The sequence below is a fragment of the Procambarus clarkii genome, chromosome 14 (genome assembly GCF_040958095.1).
Source record: "Procambarus clarkii isolate CNS0578487 chromosome 14, FALCON_Pclarkii_2.0, whole genome shotgun sequence".
In the NCBI taxonomy this organism is placed as follows: domain Eukaryota; kingdom Metazoa; phylum Arthropoda; class Malacostraca; order Decapoda; family Cambaridae; genus Procambarus; species Procambarus clarkii.
The window spans coordinates 44,808,283-44,829,469 of record NC_091163.1 but is presented as its reverse complement, the minus strand read 5'-3'; the positions used below and the strand labels follow the sequence as shown (position 1 = coordinate 44,829,469).

At 42.3% G+C, this 21,187-nt stretch overlaps 1 protein-coding gene and 1 long non-coding RNA gene across 2 annotated transcripts in view; both read left to right on the top strand.

Moving 5' to 3' along the window:
- Positions 1-21,187, top strand: part of LOC123748120 (uncharacterized) — a 252,555-nt gene that overhangs the window by 145,463 nt on the left and 85,905 nt on the right. The gene's annotated exons all lie outside the window — the stretch shown is intronic.
- On the top strand, positions 12,949-18,995 carry LOC138364624 (uncharacterized). The gene is made up of 2 exons (XR_011228488.1): positions 12,949-13,936; positions 16,888-18,995. It is a non-coding gene; the product is annotated as an uncharacterized lncRNA (long non-coding RNA).

Below are 21,187 nucleotides of genomic sequence, written 5' to 3'. Positions count from 1 at the left end.
ACATTAGCATATCAGCCTGGGATAGCTCCGGGGAGCCTCCGGGACTCACCCAGAAAATGGCGTTTCATTACATTCAACGCTGGTTTTTTAGTAGGATCATTGATACACATTTGTCTCACTAATACCATGTTAATATCCACTATTTTATTAATATCAATGTATGGGCCTATTGGCCCATAGGATACAGCCCCCTATTTACATCAACCCATTCCCAGTCATACGTTTATCATTGTACCTCACGTCACTTCACCTCTCTCCTGCCTATATATGTCCAAATCTATGTACATGTAACTCACCCTTCTGAAGATGTATTATTAAATACGAAAGTACTTAAGGAAATTCCTGTTTCAATTCTTCCTTCGTGGTCTGACACTGTCACTACTAATAATTATGTTAATTGTAATAGTTATGGCAATTATGTTTTGTAACTGTTTGTTAACAGTTTCCACTGACTGTTGCCATACTGGTCCATGGTGTGTTGTGATATTACCATACTGGTCCATGGTGTTGTGATATTACCATACTGGTCCATGGTGTGTTGTGATATTACCATACTGGTCCATAGTGTGTTGTTATATTACCATACTGGTCCATGGTGTTGTGATATTACCATACTGGTCCATGGTGTGTTGTGATATTACCATACTGGTCCATGGTGTGTTGTGATATTACCATACTGGTCCATGGTGTGTTGTTATATTACCATACTGGTCCATGGTGTGTTGTGATATTACCATACTGGTCCATAGTGTGTTGTGATATTACCATACTGGTCCATGGTGTGTTGTTATATTACCATACTGGTCCATAGTGTGTTGTTATATTACCATACTGGTCCATAGTGTGTTGTTATATTACCATACTGGTCCATAGTGTGTTGTTATATTACCATACTGGTCCATGGTGTGTTGTTATATTACCATACTGGTCCATAGTGTGTTGTTATATTACCATACTGGTCCATGGTGTTGTGATATTACCATACTGGTCCATAGTGTGTTGTTATATTACCATACTGGTCCATGGTGTTGTGATATTACCATACTGGTCCATGGTGTGTTGTGATATTACCATACTGGTCCATAGTGTGTTGTTATATTACCATACTGGTCCATGGTGTTGTGATATTACCATACTGGTCCATGGTGTGTTGTGATATTACCATACTGGTCCATAGTGTGTTGTGATATTACCATACTGGTCCATGGTGTTGTTATATTACCATACTGGACCATGGTGTGTTGTGATATTACCATACTGGTCCATGGTGTGTTGTTATATTACCATACTGGTCCATGGTGTTGTGATATTACCATACTGGTCCATGGTGTGTTGTGATATTACCATACTGGTCCATAGTGTGTTGTGATATTACCATACTGGTCCATGGTGTGTTGTGATATTACCATACTGGTCCATAGTGTGTTGTGATATTACCATACTGGACCATGGTGTGTTGTGATATTACCATACTGGTCCATAGTGTGTTGTGATATTACCATACTGGTCCATGGTGTGTTGTGATATTACCATACTGGTCCATAGTGTGTTGTTATATTACCATACTGGTCCATAGTGTGTTGTGATATTACCATACTGGTCCATGGTGTGTTGTGATATTACCATACTGGTCCATAGTGTGTTGTGATATTACCATACTGGTCCATGGTGTGTTGTTATATTACCGTACTGGGACATGGTGTGTTGTGATATTACCATACTGGTCCATGGTGTGTTGTGATATTACCATACTGGTCCATGGTGTGTTGTGATATTACCATACTGGTCCATGGTGTGTTGTGATATTACCATACTGGACCATGGTGTGTTGTGATATTACCATACTGGTCCATAGTTTGTTGTGATATTACCATACTGGTCCATGGTGTTGTGATATTACCATACTGGACCATGGTGTGTTGTGATATTACCATACTGGTCCATGGTGTGTTGTGATATTACCATACTGGACCATGGTGTGTTGTGATATTACCATACTGGTCCATAGTTTGTTGTGATATTACCATACTGGTCCATGGTGTTGTGATATTACCATACTGGACCATGGTGTGTTGTGATATTACCATACTGGTCCATGGTGTGTTGTGATATTACCATACTGGACCATGGTGTGTTGTGATATTACCATACTGGTCCATGGTGTGTTGTGATATTACCATACTGGACCATGGTGTGTTGTGATATTACCATACTGGTCCATGGTGTGTTGTTATATTACCATACTGGTCCATGGTGTGTTGTGATATTACCATACTGGTCCATGGTGTGTTGTGATATTACCATACTGGACCATGGTGTGTTGTGATATTACCATACTGGTCCATAGTTTGTTGTGATATTACCATACTGGTCCATGGTGTGTTGTGATATTACCATACTGGTCCATGGTGTGTTGTTATATTACCATACTGGTCCATGGTGTGTTGTGATATTACCGTACTGGTCCATGGTGCGTTGTTATATTACCATACTGGTCCATGGTGTGTTGTGATATTACCATACTGGTCCATGGTGTGTTGTGATATTACCATACTGGACCATGGTGTGTTGTGATATTACCATACTGGTCCATAGCGTGTTGTGATATTACCATACTGGTCCATGGTGTTGTGATATTACCATACTGGTCCATGGTGTGTTGTGATATTACCATACTGGACCATGGTGTGTTGTGATATTACCATACTGGTCCATAGTGTGTTGTTATATTACCGTACTGGTCCATGGTGTGTTGTGATATTACCATACTGGTCCATGGTGTTGTGATATTACCATACTGGTCCATGGTGTTGTGATATTACCATACTGGTCCATGGTGTGTTGTGATATTACCATACTGGTCCATGGTGTTGTGATATTACCGTACTGGTACATGGTGTGTTGTGATATTACCATACTGAGTGATGCTTTGGCAATGCACAAGGCTAACCAAGATCTGTCTGCCAGAGTCGGCCACCTCGAACATGAATTAAGCTCTCTTCGGATCTCGGTTACTAACTTTAAACCAGCAGAAACCTCTAAGAAGCAAGAAGAGATGTTACAAAAGTTAGAGAACCACTTTAACTCCCTACAACAGCAACACACTGCAACCCAAGACGAATCAGACCAACTTAAGCTCCTTGATTCTGTCATCATCTCATCACAGGATTTTCCCCATGAAACTGACAGAGAAGACTGTACTGCCATCGTGATCCAGGAATTGCGTACTAAGTTGAATTATTCAATCGAAGCAAGAGACATTAAGTCAGCTTATAGAGTGGTACCAAATCATCTGGTGCAAACAACAGAAGGATACGCGTGAAGTTAGATAGCTGCTCCCGCAAGTCAGACCTTATCACTGCTGCAGTCGCTAGGAAATCCAATGTTTATGTGAACGAATATCTTACCAGATTCAGACAAAATCTCTTATTTAAACTACGTGGAATTCGCAATAGATCCACTGCTATTAAACATTGTTTTGTGCGCGATGGTAAAATAATAGCTAGGAAGACTGACTCTGGAAAAACTTATGTCATAACCACTGAAGCACACCTCACTTCTTTCCTGGATGACTGTGGGATATCAGCTGAATAACCAGAACATAATTTGTAGTCTCACATACAACCAAAGTGTACTTAAGCTCTGCCTTTCCTTTCCAAAGGTGTTTTTATTATAATTTTTATTTTAATTTTTACTGTATTTTTTGGTTGTCATCTTTGCCTGTTTTATACTCTTAATTATTTGTTCTTAGTTAATCCCCTTGTCACTAAACCTAGGGCTTTTTATTACCCTGTTAATTAACCATTACTAAGCTAATTATCTTCAAGATCATTTTTTTTTTTTATGATTATCATTTTTCTTATTATTTTTTATTTTACATTTATATTGTCAGTCTCTACTGATTTTTTGTTTTTTTTATTTTATGTAACTTCTGTGTCCTCCCTGGCTATCTATTGGATCTTTATTTTACTTCTAAATTGTTACTATTTTATTGTATTTGCTTTTATTCTTGTGTTTTGCTTTATCGTGTATCTTGTATCGTGATCCCTCTGCATCTCTATGCACACTGATATTGATCCTGATCAAAATCTTCTGTCTCATATCTACACCAACCAGCACATTGATCATCATTATTGCAAGTATTTCACAGCACACCAGGCTAAACACAAACTTCAAAATAGGACCTGTCTATCAGTTTATAACCAAAATGTTAGATCACTTGGTAAACATTTTGACGATTTAAATGCATTACTCACAGCACTAGGTACTAACCTATCGTTCATTATTTTAACAGAAACTTGGCTAAATAAAGACTATACCCAACTCTACAACTTAGCTGGTTATAAAGCCATTCATAACTGTAGGCCTAATAAAAAAGGTGGTGGCACAGCTATATATTACCGAGATACATTTATCTGCAACAGTGTTATTAGTGACAGAGATGACTACTGTGAATATACTTTTGCTCAGTTTTCAATTAAATCCCTTAAATCTTCTTTGACTATTGGAGCCATCTATAGATTTCCTAATACTAACATAGCTTCTTTCTCAGACAACCTAAGGAATCTTATTATAAACAACAATCTCAACAAAAACCACTTCATTCTGGGAGGAGATTTTAATATTGACCTGGGTCAACAAAATTGTTCTCAAGTTAACTATTTCCTTAACAGCATGAACTCCTGTATGCTAATCCCCACAATCACCAAACCTACCCGAGTCACTCAAACATCAGTCACTACCTTGGACCACATATGGACAAACATAACAGCTCCCCTTGTATCTGGTATAATCTACGACAGAACAACTGACCACTATCCTACCTTTCTCATAGCGAACATGGACATAACACCACCAAAAAGCAAGAAACTTTCATTTAGGCTACACAGTGAATCAGCTTTAGACAATCTTACAGAGGCACTTTACAATATTAACTGGGATTCTGAATTCAATAATACCCATGATATAAATTCATTAGCTAACCTCTTCATCTCCAAAACTCTAAGCCTCTACAACATTCATTGTCCCCTCCTTACCAAGCAAGTAACTGACAAAAGATTAAACAATCCATGGCTCACAAGTGGCATTCTCAACTCAATCAACAAGAAACATGAATATGAAAAGAAAGTTAGGATTGGCCTAGTTTCAAAGGAAGTAGCTAAAAGGTACTCATCAATGCTTACCAGTATCATAAGAAAGGCAAAACTAGCATATTATGTGAATAGATTCAATGAAGCAAAAGGCAACATGAAAAGCACTTGGAAAACTATCTCTAGTATCCTAGGAACTAAACAACACTCACATAACCAAATAAAACTCTACAAGGATGGGGGTATACCGTCAACTGACTTAGAAATGGCAAATGAATTTAACAGTTTCTTTTCATCGGTTGGTGCTAATCTTGCCAGTAAAATCCCACAGACTCAGACACATATTAACAAATATCTCTCAGGCAGCTATCCAAACTCTCTTCTCCTTTCACCAATCAGCCCGGCAGATGTTGTGTCCATCATACATTCTCTAAAAACCAAGGCAGGGAACACCAGTGAAATTCCGTCCATTGTGTACAAGAGAGCCTCCCATGCCCTTGTCCCACCCATAGCACTACTGTTCAACAAATCTATAGAGTATCACACCTTCCCTGATATCCTCAAAAAAACAAGAGTAACGCCAGTCCATAAAGGAGGCAATCCGGCGGACATAAACAATTATAGACCAATATCAAATCTACCCATTCTATCAAAAATATTTGAAAAAATTATTTACAAACAGCTCTATTCCTACCTCGTAAAATTCGACATACTCAGCCCCTGCCAGTTTGGCTTCCGGTCCCAAAAGAGCACCAATGATGCAATCATTAGTCTCCTTGACATTATCTACTCAGCCCTTGACAAAAATGAGTTTCCGATTGGACTCTTCATTGACCTAAGAAAAGCCTTTGATACTGTTAATCACAACTACCTCTTACTTAAACTCCAGCATTATGGAATCCGAGGCCTTGCCCTTGACTACATCCGATCCTATCTTAGTGACAGACACCAATATGTAACCATCAATGATACAACTTCTTCCACTCTACCAATTACCGTTGGAGTGCCACAGGGCAGCATCTTAGGACCTCTTCTATTTCTTATATATATAAACGATTTGCCTAATGTCTCTAATATTCTCAAACCTATATTGTTTGCTGACGATACTACCCTTATCTACTCAAACCTCAACCCACATACACTAAATAATGTTGTGAATAATGAATTAAAAAAAGTCCACTTATGGATGTCAACGAACAAACTAACATTAAACATCGAAAAGACTTACTACATCTTATTTGGAAGCAAATCATCAAATGCAATTCAGCTACAGATAGACAACATTAACATCAGTAATAAAAATGATGGCAAGTTTCTTGGCCTATTCCTAGACAAGAGACTCAACTTCAGCACCCACATTCAACACATAACTAAGAAAGTCTCTAAGACAGTTGGTATACTCTCCAAAATCAGATATTATGTTCCTAACTCTGCTCTCCTCTCACTATATTATGCACTAATCTACCCCTATCTTAATTATGGTATCTGTGCATGGGGGTCTACCACTGCAAACCACCTTAAGCCCATCATCACACAGCAAAAATCTGCTATCAGAATAATAACTAACTCTGCTTTCAGACAACACTCAGCTCCCTTGTTTAAATCCCTAAACTTGCTAAATATTAACTCCCTCCACACATTCTCTTGTGTCAACTACATTTACAAAACCCTGTTCTTAAATGCAAACCATGCTCTGAAACTCTCTCTGGACAGATGTAATAGGACCCATTATCACCACACCAGAAATAAATATCTCTTTGATATCCCCAGGGTCAAACTTAATCTGTGTAAACACTCTATGCAAATTAAGGGACCTAGTCTATGGAACTCACTCCCTAGTGAATTGAAAAACTGTAAAACTTTTGCCTTATTTAAAAGCAAAACCAAAAAGTACCTAACTTCATCTATTTAGTTTCCTACACTGAGCTTTAAATTTGCTCTGTACCTAGTGTTACCCAATCTCCTAATTTTTATGTAATATCAAACAACCTTATCATTGTGTTCATTGCTGTCTTCTTTTATGTGCTAGCCATATGCTGTATTGTGACTACCAATTTTTGTCAACTACCATTCAAGCTGTCATTGCAATCAATCATATATTGTTTCTGCTGTATTGTGCCTACCAATTTGTTGTCAACTACCATTTTAAGCTGTCATTGCAATCAATCATAGCTACCTATGTGCTTTAATATACTGTACCTATAATTTTCTCTCATCTTTTTTTTTTCATTCCATGTAATCTGTTTTCATTTTTTTGTCTATAAACTTTGCAAGTATTTACCTCCTTAAAATTTTCTTAGATTAAGGACCTGCCCGAAACGCTGCGCGTGCTAGTGGCTTTACAAGACTGTAATTACCATATTTGTATCCTCACATTCCTTATGTACATTCTTGTATATGCATAAATAAATAAATAAATAAATAAATAAATAAATAAATAAATAATTGTCAATGTGTTATAGTTGACTTGTACACACACACAACACGTCACCTGTCCCTCTCACTAGTGACAGGTCAAGGACGGTTAAGAGCTCTCACCACACACATTAACAACCCCATAATCCCTTTGGACTACTGACACAGAGGTCACGTTACGAGCACACTCTCATAAATCCCAGATTGAGTGCTTTACTGTTCCACCAAAACGATTGTGCACAATAGAATATGAGGAATAGAGGAATCTTATCATAAACAACAACCTCAACAAAAATCCCATAGTTCTGGGAGGTGACTTCAGTATTGACCTCAGGCAACAAAATAGCCCTCAAGTAGACTATTTCCTTAACAGCATGAATTCCTGTATGCTCATCCCCACAATCACCAGGACCACCCGAGTCACTCAACCATCGGCTACTACCCTGGATCACTTATGGACCAACATAACAGCTCCCCTTACATCTGGTATAATCACTGACACAACAACTGACCACTATCATACCTTCCTTGTAGCCGACGTGGCCATAACACCTCCAGCCAACAAGAAACTTACCTTTAGGTTACACAGTGAAGCAGCAATAGGTAATCTCACAAATGCCCTCCACAATATAAACTGGGAATCTGAATTTAACAATACACAGGATATAAATTCGTTAACTAGCCTCTTCCTTTCCAAAATACTAAGCCTTTACAATACTTATTGTCCTCTCCTCACCAAGCAAGCAACTGGCAAAAGGTTAAATAATCCCTGGCTCACTAATGGCATACTCAATGCAATCGACAAGAAACATGAATATGAAATAAACTTAGGATTGGCCTAGTTACAAAGGAAGTAGTTAAGAGGTACTCGTCAGTGCTTACCAGTATAATAAGAAGAGCAAAGCGTTCCTATTACGAGAATAGATTCAAATAAGCAAAAGGCAACATGAAAAGCACATGGAGAGCCATCTCTAACATCCTAGGAGCTAAACAACATTCACATAATAAGATAAAAATCTCCAAGGATGGTTATACACCTGCAACACATCTTGAAATAGCAACTGAATTTAATAGCTTCTTTTCATCGATTGGTGCTAACCTTGCCAGTAAAATCCATAGACTCAGACACGTGTTACCACATATCTTTCCAGGCAGCTACCCAAACTCTCGTCTCCTCTTACCGGTCAGCCCTACAGATGTTGTGTCCATCATTCACTCACTAAAAACCAAAGCTGGGAACATTAATGAAATACCGTCGATGGTATACAAGAGTGCCTCCCATGCCCTTGCACCACCCATAGCTTTCTTGTTCAATAAATCTCTAGAGTGTCATACCTTCCCTGACATCCTTAAAAAAGCAAGAGTAACGCCAGTTCATAAAGGAGGTAACACGGCAGACATAAATAACTACAGACTCATATCAAATTACTTATATTATCAAAAATATTTGAAAAAATTATTTACAAACAGCTCTACTCCTGTCTCGTAAAATTCAATATACTAAGTCCCTGTCAGTTTGGCTTCCGCTCCCAAAAGAGTACCAATGATGCAATTGTTAGTCTGCTTGACTTAATCTACTCAGCCCTTGACAAAAGTGAGCTTCCGATTGGACTCTTCATCGACCTGAGCTTTTGATACTGTTAATCATGACTACCTCTTACTTAAACTCCACCATTACAGAAATAAAAATTAAAAAAATAAAATAAAATAAAATGTTTATTTAGGTAAGGTACATACATACAATAAATTTTTACAAAGATTGGTTGACTTATAGGTAGAGCTAGTACATACAATGCCTAAAGCCACTATTACGCAAAGCGTTTCGGGCATGATAAACTTAAATGACAAGCTTAATACAAATTGAGCATAATGAGTAGAATGAAAACAAGAAATGAAAACATAGATGAAAAAGCAGCACAAATACAATTATGTCGACAAACAGCGCTCTTTAAAGAAAAACAGACATTGGTTGACAATAGAAGAGTAAGGTAGGTTACAGGGAATTTATTAGGTATAGCTTCGTTTTTAACTTAAACTGGTTGAGAGAGGTACAGTCTTTAACATGGTTGGGAAGGTCATTCCACATTCTGGGCCCCTTGATTTGTAGAGCATTTCTAGTTTGATTAAGTCGTACTCTAGGAATATCAAAACTGTATTTATTTCTGGTGTGGTGCTCATGGGTTCTGTTACATCCTTCTATGAAGCTTTTGAGATCAGGATTGGCATTATAGTTTAGCGTTTTATATATGTATAATACACATGAGAGAATGTGCAGTGACTTAATGTCTAACATATTCAGAGATTTGAGTAGGGGTACCGAGTGATGCCTGGGGCCAGAGTTGGATATTGTCCTAATAGCAGCTTTGTGTTGAGTAATTAGAGGACGTAAGTGATTTTGGGTAGTAGAGCCCCAAGCACAAATACCATAGTTGAGATATGGATAGATAAGGGAGTAATAGAGAGTCACCAGGGCAGGGCGTGGTACATAATATCTGATCTTAGAAAGAATGCCCACAGTTTTTGAAACTTTTTTTGATATATTTGGAATGTGACCCTGGAAATTCAGCTTGTGGTCAATGAGAATGCCAAGGAATTTGCCATCTAATTTGTTACAAATTTGGGTATTGTTTATTTTGAGATTTATTTGATTAGAGGATTTGTTGCCAAACAGAATAAAGAAAGTTTTGTCAATGTTAAGGGTGAGTTTGTTGGCAGTTAGCCAAAGATGGACTATATTTAGCTCAGTATTTACTGTGGCATTTAGAGCAAGGGGGTCAGGACTGGAGTAAATGAAGGTTGTGTCGTCAGCAAATAGAATTGGTTTGAGGTGTTGGGAGGCATTTGGAAGGTCATTAATGTAGATGAGAAAGAGGAGAGGGCCAAGTATGCTGCCCTGAGGAACACCACTGTTGATGGGTAGGGTGGGAGAAATTGTATTATTCACAGAAACACATTGGAGCCTGTCAGTAAGGTAGGATTTGAGGTATTGTAGGGAGTGTCCTCTGACTCCATAATGATGTAATTTAAGAAGAAGGTTTTGGTGGTTGACAGTATCAAAAGCTTTACGCAGGTCCACAAATAACCCAACAGGGAACTCATTTTTATCAAGAGCTGTATGAATCGAGTTAAGCATACTAATAAGTGCATCGTTAGTGCTTTTTTTTGGTCTGAAGCCATATTGACAAGGGCTAAGTATATTGAGTTTGGCTAGATATGAGTAAAGCTGCTTATAGATTAGTTTTTCAAAAATTTTTGACAAGTTTGGCAGGATTGATATAGGTCTGTAGTTGTTAACATCTGTGAGATCACCACATTTGTGGACAGGCGTTACTCTCGCTTTTTTAGAATATCTGGAAAGGTTTGGAGTTCAAGTGACTTGTTGAAGAGCAAAGCAATAGCAGGGGCTAAAGATCTGGAGGCTTTTTTGTAAATTAAAGTTGGTATCTCCTCAAGTGCACCAGACTTGGTTTTAAGGGAAAGGATTATCTCATTGACGTCAGTGGAATTAATAGGCTTTAGGTACAGAGACTGTGGATAGTTACCTGTAAGATAGTCCTTAATGTCAGTACTGGAAGATGGAATATCATTTGCAAGGGCTGAACCAATGGAAGAGAAGAACCTATTGAACTCAACAGCAGAATCAGAGGCTGAAAGCTGACCATCGTTATTAGACAGGAGAGTCGGTTTGTTATTTAAAGACTTCTTTGATCCCAATATTTGTGAAATTGTGTTCCAAGTTTGTTTAATGTTGCTCTTTATTTGGGTAAATTTATCTTCGTAGTATTTAGTTTTGGCTCATCTAATTATCTTAGATAGCAATAATGAGTAATTCTTTGAGAATTCTTTGGAGACAATTCCTAACCTATACTTCTTCTCAAGGTCATGTTTTTTATTAATAGATTTAAGTATTCCCTTTGTAAGCCAGGGATTGTTGAGCCTTTTGGTTGTGACTTGTTTTGTAAGCATAGGACAGTGGGTATTATAAAGGCTAAGAGTTTTTTGAAGAAAAGATTGCACTGCTAGGTTGATGTCCTCTATGTTACCTAACTCGGACTCCCAGTTGACATTATCAGCAGCAGTTATAAAATTGTCTATAGCAGTTTCATTGTGCAGTCTAAAACGTATCTCTCTTGACTCAAGAGGTGGTTTGCTAATGTTAGTTAAGAGAAATGTGAGGTAATGGTCTGTAGTGCTATCGGTGATTATACCTGAAGTAAGCGGAGAGGTTATGTTGGTCCAGATGTGATCTAGAGTCGTGGCAGTGCTATCAGTGATTCTAGTAGGTCTAGTGATTAAGGGTATGAGGAAGCAGGAATTCATACAGTTGAGGAAGCTAACAGCAGTAGGGTGTTCTGGCTCGCAGAGGTCAATATTAAAGTCCTCTGCAATAATTAGGTGGTTTTTGTTCAGTCTGTTATCAAGTATTAGATTTCTAAGGTTTGAGTTGAATTCGGACACATCAGTGTTAGGAATTCTATAAACTGCACCCACAGACAGGACAGACTCGGCACCTTTGACTCTGAAGCTGGCGAAGATATACTCCCCATAGCAGTCTCTAGTTCTAATTTCTTTTAAGCATGTTAGTTCTTGGTGGTAGTAAAGAGCAGTGCCACCACCTCTGTGAAGTTGACGACAGTTGTGAATTGCTGAGTAGTTAGGCATGTTAAAGAGTTGAGTAGTATCCTCTTTCAACCATGTTTCAGTAAGTATAATAAAAGAGAATTTGTTGTCAATAGTTTCAATCAAGGCACTAACATCATCGAAGTGTTTACCTAGGGATCTAATGTTCAAATTGATTACAGAGATATTGTGATTATGAGTTAATACATTGTTTACATCATGTGCTGCAAAATATCTGCAATTTAGATAATTAAAGTGATGATTGTCATAGATAGTGGATAAGAGGTTAAGTTCTGGGTCTATACTTGTCTGCATAAAAAAAGCTGATTGCAGGAAAAACAAGGGAAGAAAGGCAAATTACAAGGTAGAAATAAGCTATAAAATAGGGAAAAATATGTACACAATACTGTACAAAACAAACACAAAATGAATAAAAAAAAAGTTAGCTTACAAGGGGCTTACAGGGGTACAATGGAGTAAGGGAGTATGGCTAGTCTAGGCAACCTAGGTAATAAATGAGATTAAAGAAAAAACATATAAACATGGACTATACAAAACACAAGATATTGAAATACAAAACAAAAATATAAACAAGACTAAGCAATACAAAAACAAATTGAGCAAAAATGAAAAATGAGGTAGATTGCTTACGAGTACTCTCAGTTACACTGTGAGTAACAATTTGCAATTTGAGATGCAGGCAAAACCAGGGGTACAATGGAGTAAGGGAGCATGGCGAAGCTAGGCAACCTAGGTAATAAATGAAATCAAAGAAAAGTTGAATAATAAACATAGGCAAATTTAAGCTAATGATTATTAACTATAAATAGTTCAGTTATGACTGTATAATTAATAAGACCTGAAGAACTATTAATGCACTCAATTAAATAATTTCAGTAAATGACTAGTTAAGAGTAAGTTAAAAATTAAGTCAGAAAATGAAACAAGGAGACTTAGGATACCTAGCCCCACTAGTTGACAGGGGGTTAATTAAGTTAATTCACTGGGAGTGATAATAAGGTGAGACAGACCACATTGGGAGAGGAAAGTGTTGAGGTTCTCTTCTCTAGTAATTGTAAACATTTTGCCCTCTGCGGTTTTTCTCACCTTTATCAGTCCATCTCTAACGAAGCACTGATGAATCGCATCTGGGTTTTGTTGACGGATTTGACGCAGGCGGTAGAGGAGTTGCTGTCTGTTCCTAGTCAGCACTCGTTGATGTAAATCCCTTCCGTTGGGATGCAGCTGTCCGGACTAGATGGGATTTCGTGAACTGGGAAGACAGCTTCAGGCGAATTTTCCGTTGGTTTAGACCTGATGGATTCTTTTTGCCCACTCTGTAGGCAGCAATAACGTCAGTTTTGTTTAGACTGAGCTGCAATTTGTTTTTTAAGAGATCCTGAGCTATTTCGACACAATATGGCCCACTGCCTTTTGACGAAAGGCGGTGGAGTTTCTGACGGGGGAAGGAAGAGACAATTGCGCATCGCGTCCCGCAGGCGTGGTGCGGCCAGCCTGGGTGGCATAAAAGGCGCGGGAAGTCAGGTCCCGCTCTCACTCCCTCTCCCGACCAGGTCCAAGATTCACGAAGCAGAAAGCGGCTCCACGCTCAGCACCACGCCTCATCGACACGTGGGCCAGTACCCTTACCACTTCTACGTTTTGTTTACTGTGTACACGGGATTTCTCAAGCAATCGGGCTCCCTCTCCGCTACTATGGTCCCACAACTGATATTCTCCGATCCTTTGGGGCCTTCCACATCCCAGGCCGGTACCGCAGGGGCCCCCTGCCCTACCCAGCAAACCCTAAGGTAAGAGAGTTTCCTGTACAAGTTAGTCAGGACTACCCCCAGTGCTGGCGTGTGTTTGCGCCGTCCCTCGCGGCCCGTTCGTGCCGCTTAGCTAGTTCCCTAGGGCCTTCCGCCTGCTTGCCTCCCTGGGGTTGTGGCGTTCCTCCAGGTCGGGACTGGTGCGCTGGTTATCTGCGGCGCCTTCATGTGGCCTGGTTTCGGTGGTCCTGTGCCCTGGGGCCCGGCCCTATTGCGTGCCCGGTGGACCATTCGTCCCAGGTGTGCCCTCCCCGGTTTGCTGTGCCCCTAGGCTTGCCCTAGGGGCCATGTTTCGCCCGCGCCTGGCCGTGCGTGCGCGGCCAGGCTCCTTCTGTGGCGACGCCACGCGGCGGTTCCCGGGGTTCTGAGCCCTGGGGCCCAAGCCCGGTAGGCGGCGCCCACGTGGCTTGGAGCTCGGTGTAGCACTCGCCCCAAGGATGCCCTTCGTTTCCTTCCCCGTCCCAGGCGTTTTCCCCGGAACCTGGTTTGTTGCGCCCTCTTGGCTGGCCCTAGGGGCCAGGGTTCGTGATGCGCTTGGACGTGCGTGACCGGCCAGGCTCCCTGCGAGCGTCCTGGCGTCACCCTGGTGGCGACGCCTCCTGGCCGGGTTTTTAGTTGTCTTTGTCCCTAGGGCCCGACCCTAGGGGCCCATGCCAAGGACGGCATCACCCACGTGGCATGGAGCTCCAGGAGCGCTTGCCTTGGGCTGTGTTCGCTTCCTTCCTGTCCTTCTCCCTTCTCGCCCTCGGGCAGGAGACGCCCTTGTGGCGGCAGTGCCCCGGTGGGTAGGCCCAACTCTTTCTTGTTATTGGCTGACTTGCGTCAGCCGGTGTCGTCCGGCATGTTCTTCTGATGTTTGTCTGGACGGTGATGCCCTGCTTGTTCGTCCCAGTTGTTTGTCCGTCCGGTGTTGCTCGTTTTGTCCGTATCTAGGCGTTTTGCCTGGCTGGGGTAGATCAGCCTGTTCGTTCCTAGACGTTAGTCTGGCTGGTGTAGCACAGCCTGTTTGTCCCTGTAGTTTGTCTGGCTGGTGTAACCCAGCCTGTTCGTCCTAGACGTTTGTCTGGCTGGTGTAGCCCAGCCTGTTCGACCTAGACGTTCGTCTGGCTGGTGTAGCCCAGCCTGTTCGTCCTAGACGTTTGTCTGGCTGGTGTAGCCCAGCCTGTTTGTCTGGCTGGTGTAGCCCAGCCTGTTTGTCCTAGAAGTTTGTCTGGCTGGTGTTGCCCAGCGTGTTCGTCCCTAGACGTTTGTCTGGCTGGTGTAGCCCAGCTTGTTCGTACTAGACGTCTGTCAGGCTGGTGTAGCCCAGCCTGTTCGTCCCTAGACGTTTGGCCGCTTGGTGTAGCCCAGCTTGTTCGTCCCAGTTGTTGTCTGGCCGGAGTAGGCCAGCTTGTTCGCCCCAGACGTTTGTCTGGCTGGTGTAGCCCAGCTCGTTTGCCCAGACGTTTGTCTGGCTGGTGTAGCCCAGCTCGTTCGCCCAGACGTTTGTCTGGCTGGTGTAGCCCAGCTCGATTCGCCCCAGACGTTTGTCTGGCGGGTGTAGCCCAGCTCGATTCGCCCCAGACGTTTGTCTGGCTGGTGTAGCCCAGCTCGTTCGTCCCAGACGTTTGTCTGGCTGGTGTAGCCCAGCTCGTTCGCCCCAGACGTTTGTCTGGCTGGTGTAGCCCAGCTCGTTCGCCCAGACGTTTGTCTGGCTGGTGTAGCCCAGCTCGTTCGCCCAGACGTTTGTCTGGCTCGTGTAGCCCAGCTCGTTCGTCCCAGACGTTTGTCTGGCTGGTGTAGCCCAGCTCGTTCGCCCCAGACGTTTGTCTGGCGGGTGTAGCCCAGTTCGTTCGTCCCAGACGTTTGTCTGGCTGGTTTAGCCTGCTTGTTCGTCCCAGTCGTTCGTCTGGCTGTTGAAGCCAGTCTGTTCGTCCCAGTTGTTTGCCTGACTGGTGTAACCCAGCTTGTTCTTCCCAGTCGTTTGTCTGGCTGTTGAAGCCCAGCGTGTTCGTCCCAGTTGTTTGTCCGGTCGGTGTAGCTCAGCTTGTTTGTCCCAGTCGTTTGTCTGGCTGGTGTAGCCCAGCTTGGTCGTCTCAGCTGTTTGTCTGGCTGGCGCAGCCCTGCTTGCTCGTCACAGACGTTTTGTCTGGCCGGTGGAGCCCGGCTTGTTCGTACACGGATGTTCAGTCTGGCCGGTGTAGCCCGATCTGTTCGTACCCAGTCGTCTGGGATGGCCGGTGTATCCCGGCTTGTTCGTACCCAGTCGTTTGGGCTGGCCGGTGTATCCCGGTTTGTTCGTCCCCAGGTGTTTGCTGGTCCCGGTGTCCCACGTTATGTTCGCCCCAGCCGTTTGGCCTGGTCGGGGTAGACCGGCCCGTTTGTACCTTTACGTCTCGTCCACTCAGTAGCCGCCTGTTGTTCCTGCACGTACACGTTCCCTCCTGTTTCCCTGTCCTGTCCTCCAGCGCAGGCGCATGCCGTCGGGCGGTCTGTCCGCTTGGGTGGGCTATGTTATGTTATTATCTTTTATTTAAGTTTCTAAATTAATTATTGCATTGTTCAGCTTAGTTATGCCTTGTATTTACTTACTATTCCTCTAGCAGCGTTAATGCAGTGTCCATTGCTGTGGGATACTCAACTAATTTTCTTTCACTTTTGAGAATATTATTGCTAGGCTAGCCATTCTCCCTTGATTAATACTGTTTTAATAACCATTCCATCCCTTGAACATTACAGTTTTACGCTATCCAAACCATACCATGCACATTACTGCTTAACCTACCATCCTATCCCTTGATTAATCCCGCTTTAAGCTACCAAATCTTCCCATGATTACCACTGTTTCTTTTATTTGTTCAGCTTATATGCAAGTACATTATATTACGGTCTTATTCTATTATTAGAATATATTATTCCCCTCCCGTTCTCACTGTTCTGTTCTACTCCTCCAGGGTAGGCGCATGCCGTAGAGCGGTCTGTCGGTTTGGGTGAGCTACGCCATGTTATCATTTATTTAAGTTCCCTAAATTATTTTATTACTTTGTTCAGCTTTCAGTTATGCCTTGTATTTACTTACTATTCCTGTTGCAGCGTTAAGGCAGTGTCCATTACCGTGGGATATGCAAATAATTTTGTTTTCACTTTTGAGACTATTATTGGTTTACTCTAGACCATCTATTCCATGAATAAGTACTGTTTAATTAACCAATCTATCCCATGAACTTTACAATTTTAATCTATCCAAACTATACCATGCATATATTACTGTTCAACCTAACCATCCTATACCTTGTATAGTCCTGCTTTAATCTACCCAAATTATCCATGATTATCACTGTTTACTCTTTTATTTGTTCAGCTTACAAGTATATTATATCTTTTATTTGTTCAGCTTAAATACAAGTATATTATAATACGGTCTTAAGCTATTTACTTGTTCAGTTTCAGTTTGTCTTGTATTTACTCCGCTATTTATTCTGTTTCTAGCACTGCTTACGCCTCATGCCTTTCTTACTGTTTTGGCCTCGCTATGTTATTTATATTATTTAAGTTTCTAAGATTAATTTGTTACATAGTCCAGCTCCAGTTATGCCCGGTATTTACTTAATAACACTGTTGCAGTGTTAAAGCAGTGTACATTTCTAGTGGGATACTCAAATAATTTTGTTTTTACTTTTGAGATTATTATTGTTTGAATTCTTCTATACTATACCACGATTAATACTGTCTTAATATAAACAAACTATACAATGAGTAATACGGTCTTATTATAACCAAACTATACCATGAATATTACTGTTCAATCTATACATGAATATTACTCTCTTAATCTATTTTAACTGCTCAGAGTTTATTACATTGGTTTTATTACGATAGCATTGGCTATGTCCGGTATTCTCAATCACTATGGACACTTAACTTTACCTTGCTTTTGTCTACTTGTGTATGTGACGGTTGCCGGTGCGGCAGCTGGGCCTCCCTGCCTGTTTTCCCCCGTTAGACCTGTCGATGCTTACTTTTTCATTTTCCGCAGTGGCGAGAAGCCGGATCACGCAGCAACTGCAACACGGAAGAGGGCTCGGGCGACGTCGCGTGAGGACAACAGCGCAGTGGGGTGAGGACGCAGCCGGCCTTCGCTTCGCCTCCCCCCCTCGGGGGCCTCCTCGGGCGGCTCTGATGTGCACGGCGACCACACTTCCCAGAGGCCACTGCCGGCAAAGCGGCGGGTGGCACAGCGTCGCAGCCTCCACCTTTTTCGGCCGACGATTGGACGACGCTGCAGGCGCCCATCGCGCAGGCTCGGGGGCCCTCTCATGTCACAAGCCTTCAGGGCATGGGAACTACCGAGGCAGACCCTGCCGCGGCTGCTACAGCCGCCCCTGCCCCCCACCTTCACCGACCGTCGCCCACGGGCCAAGGCCAGGGGGCATAAGTCGAGGCGATGTGCGAGCTCCTCCAGTTTGTCCTCCTTCCTTCCTAGTTTTGTAGCGTAGTTGCTCTGCCTCCCTGAGGTTTCCCTCGCGGCCAGCGGGCACTCGCCCTTCGGGGGGGGGTCCGGCCTGCTGGCCTGCGGGGTGGGGGTGCAGCGCCCGTCCCCAAGTGTTCCGCTGTCCGCAGCTACTACTTTGACTTTACAGACATTCTACTAGTAAGCCCTACCTTGTCAGGTAATTCCTTCCTTGGCGGCTCGGCCTCTGGCCTGGGGTTATTTTCTTCTCCAAATACATATCAGGCTTCCCCAGTCACTATGTTTTCTGCCGCCTGATTATTCTCCAGCTAGGGTTTCCCTTATGTTATGTTGTTCACTTTGGTGTCCTGTTATACTTAGTATTAGATTTGTTACATTCGCCTCACTGCTAATTCTAGACATTAGGACATTAGGTTTCTGCAGAGTTTGTTACTAGGCTATAAGATTACGTTTTACTACGGGTGTACAATTTAAGATGTTTCGTGTACTTTGCGTTAGCCACGGCTATGTTATACATTTGTTAAGTCCTATTTAAAAGCCTGTTTTACTTCTGCAGAATTATTTATCATGTCAATAAAATTACGCCCCCAAGGCTTGGTGTCTTCCTTCCCCTGATCAGAAATTTCACCTTCATGTTCCACAGGTATATCTTGGGACGACATAATAACAGAGTCTAGCAGCTTTTGCTGGTCTTGTTCTTCCTGGGAGACGGAACGTTGGGCTGATAATGTACTGATACATGCAGTCATTTTGCTGAGAGCTTCCTCCTGTTTTTTTATGGCTTCATCAGTTTTCAGAAGATTGATTTCCTCACGGAGATCATTCAAATCATGCTGTAGTTGGCCTTGGCTAGCCTTAAAGTTTCTAATATCCTCGCGGAGGAGGGTTATTTCTTGTTGTTGATGTTGGAGATTAGCGCTGTTCGCTAGATTCTCATTAAGAAGACTCAAGATGATAGCATTTTGAGACTCGAGGACTAGGCACAACTTTTTGAACCACTGATTCTCGGTCCAGTTAGGGAAATCCGGTGAGGGACCGGAAGCTCGCTGAGTTGCTTAAACTGGGATGTTAGCGTGTTCATAGGAGAGGGTTGAGAGGACACCGCTCCCTGGCTCAATGGGGTGGAAGGGAGGGCAGCACCGCCGCCACGGACCCCAGAGCTTCCAGACGGAGAAACACGAATGTTGTTAGAGTTGGCCGGGATGGATGCCTTGTTAAGGGGTTTGTTGTCCTTATTTCCCTGCACAGTCACATTTTTAGGAGACATGATTGGTTAGAATGGACTGGGGGTATATATTGTGACTCTGACATCTAAAGCATCTTAGGGGTTCTGGGGTGTAAGGCCTGTGTTGGAACACGCCCCAGACTCCAAGGTCAAGTTTCTCCGGGATCCGTCCTCTTACTGTGAGAAGGACTTGTCGAGTTTCCTGTTTTGTGGTTCGTACTTGGCATCTCTCTGCTGACACCACATAGTTCAGCTTTTCGAGATGGCCAAGGGCCATATGCAAGGGATAGTGGAGGACAATGATTTTACTTATTTTATCCTCTGGTTTCAGTTGCTCACATTTTGCGTAATTTTTTAGAATCGTAGCGGCCGACTCGTCTTTAGGCCTCAGAATGTATTCTCCTTTGAGATTAGGTTTTGCTCTGACCTGGAGCTGGGGGTACTCTTTTTCCAGGTCCACTACAGTAGCGTAGGAAGACTTACCTTCGGTGTGCTGCACTTTGAAGATTGGAAGCGTAGATCTAGTCTGTGGCGCTGGGAGAGCTGGAGAAGCTGGAGAGATTAATGGGCGATGGGTCGTCATGGAGTGGCTTGTCCTGTTTGCCTTATTCACGTGATGCCACTCGCCGTCACTTTCAGAACTAGTATCCATTATCGATGGTCTTTTCCTACACTGAGCAGCATTGCTGGATCGATTCAATTGGAATTCCATGATGAAATTCAAATGATCAATTGTTTTCAAATTGTCCCTAACATATATGGCTACTCCCCCTCCTCGTCTAATATATCTATCTGTGTGAATAGTTTAAATCCATTTATCTGATATTCAGCTAATAGTTCTCTATTTTCTACATTCATCCACGTTTCGGTAAGTGCAATAATATCTATTTTTTCTGTGCAGACAAGAGCATTTAATTCATTAATTTTATTTCTTAGACTTCTACTGTTAGTGTAATATATCCTAAGTGAATTGTTATTTTGAGGCCCTTTTCTTTCCCTGATCATTTTGCCAATTCTTTTCTCCCCCAAACACATACTTTTATTACCTCCTTCCTCCAAATCAATTCCCATACCACTATCTACTAACAGTTTAAACCCAAACAAACACCTCTAACCACTGGTTCCAACGAGTTCGCAACAGCAACAACCCCAGCCCTCGATAGATGCACCCCATCACGAGCATACATTTCATTTCTTCCATAGAAGTGTTCCCAGTTGTCTATGAAAGATATTGCATTTGATTTGCAATATCTTTCCAGCCGGCAATTGACACCAAGTGCCCTCGACATCCATTCATTTCCCACTCCCTTTCTTGGAAGAATGCCACATATGATCGGGATTCCTCCCTTGCTCCTAACTAATTCAATGGCTGTCCTGAATCTCTGTATTAGTTCCTCACTCCTAACTCGCCCAACATCATTACCCCCTGCACTAATACAAATAATGGGTTTGTTCCCATTTCCCGTCATAATATCATTCATGTTTCCAACAATATCACCAATTCCAGCTCCCGGATTCCAGCTCAGTTGTGAATGTGCCCTTAATCTGTTCCCCCTAT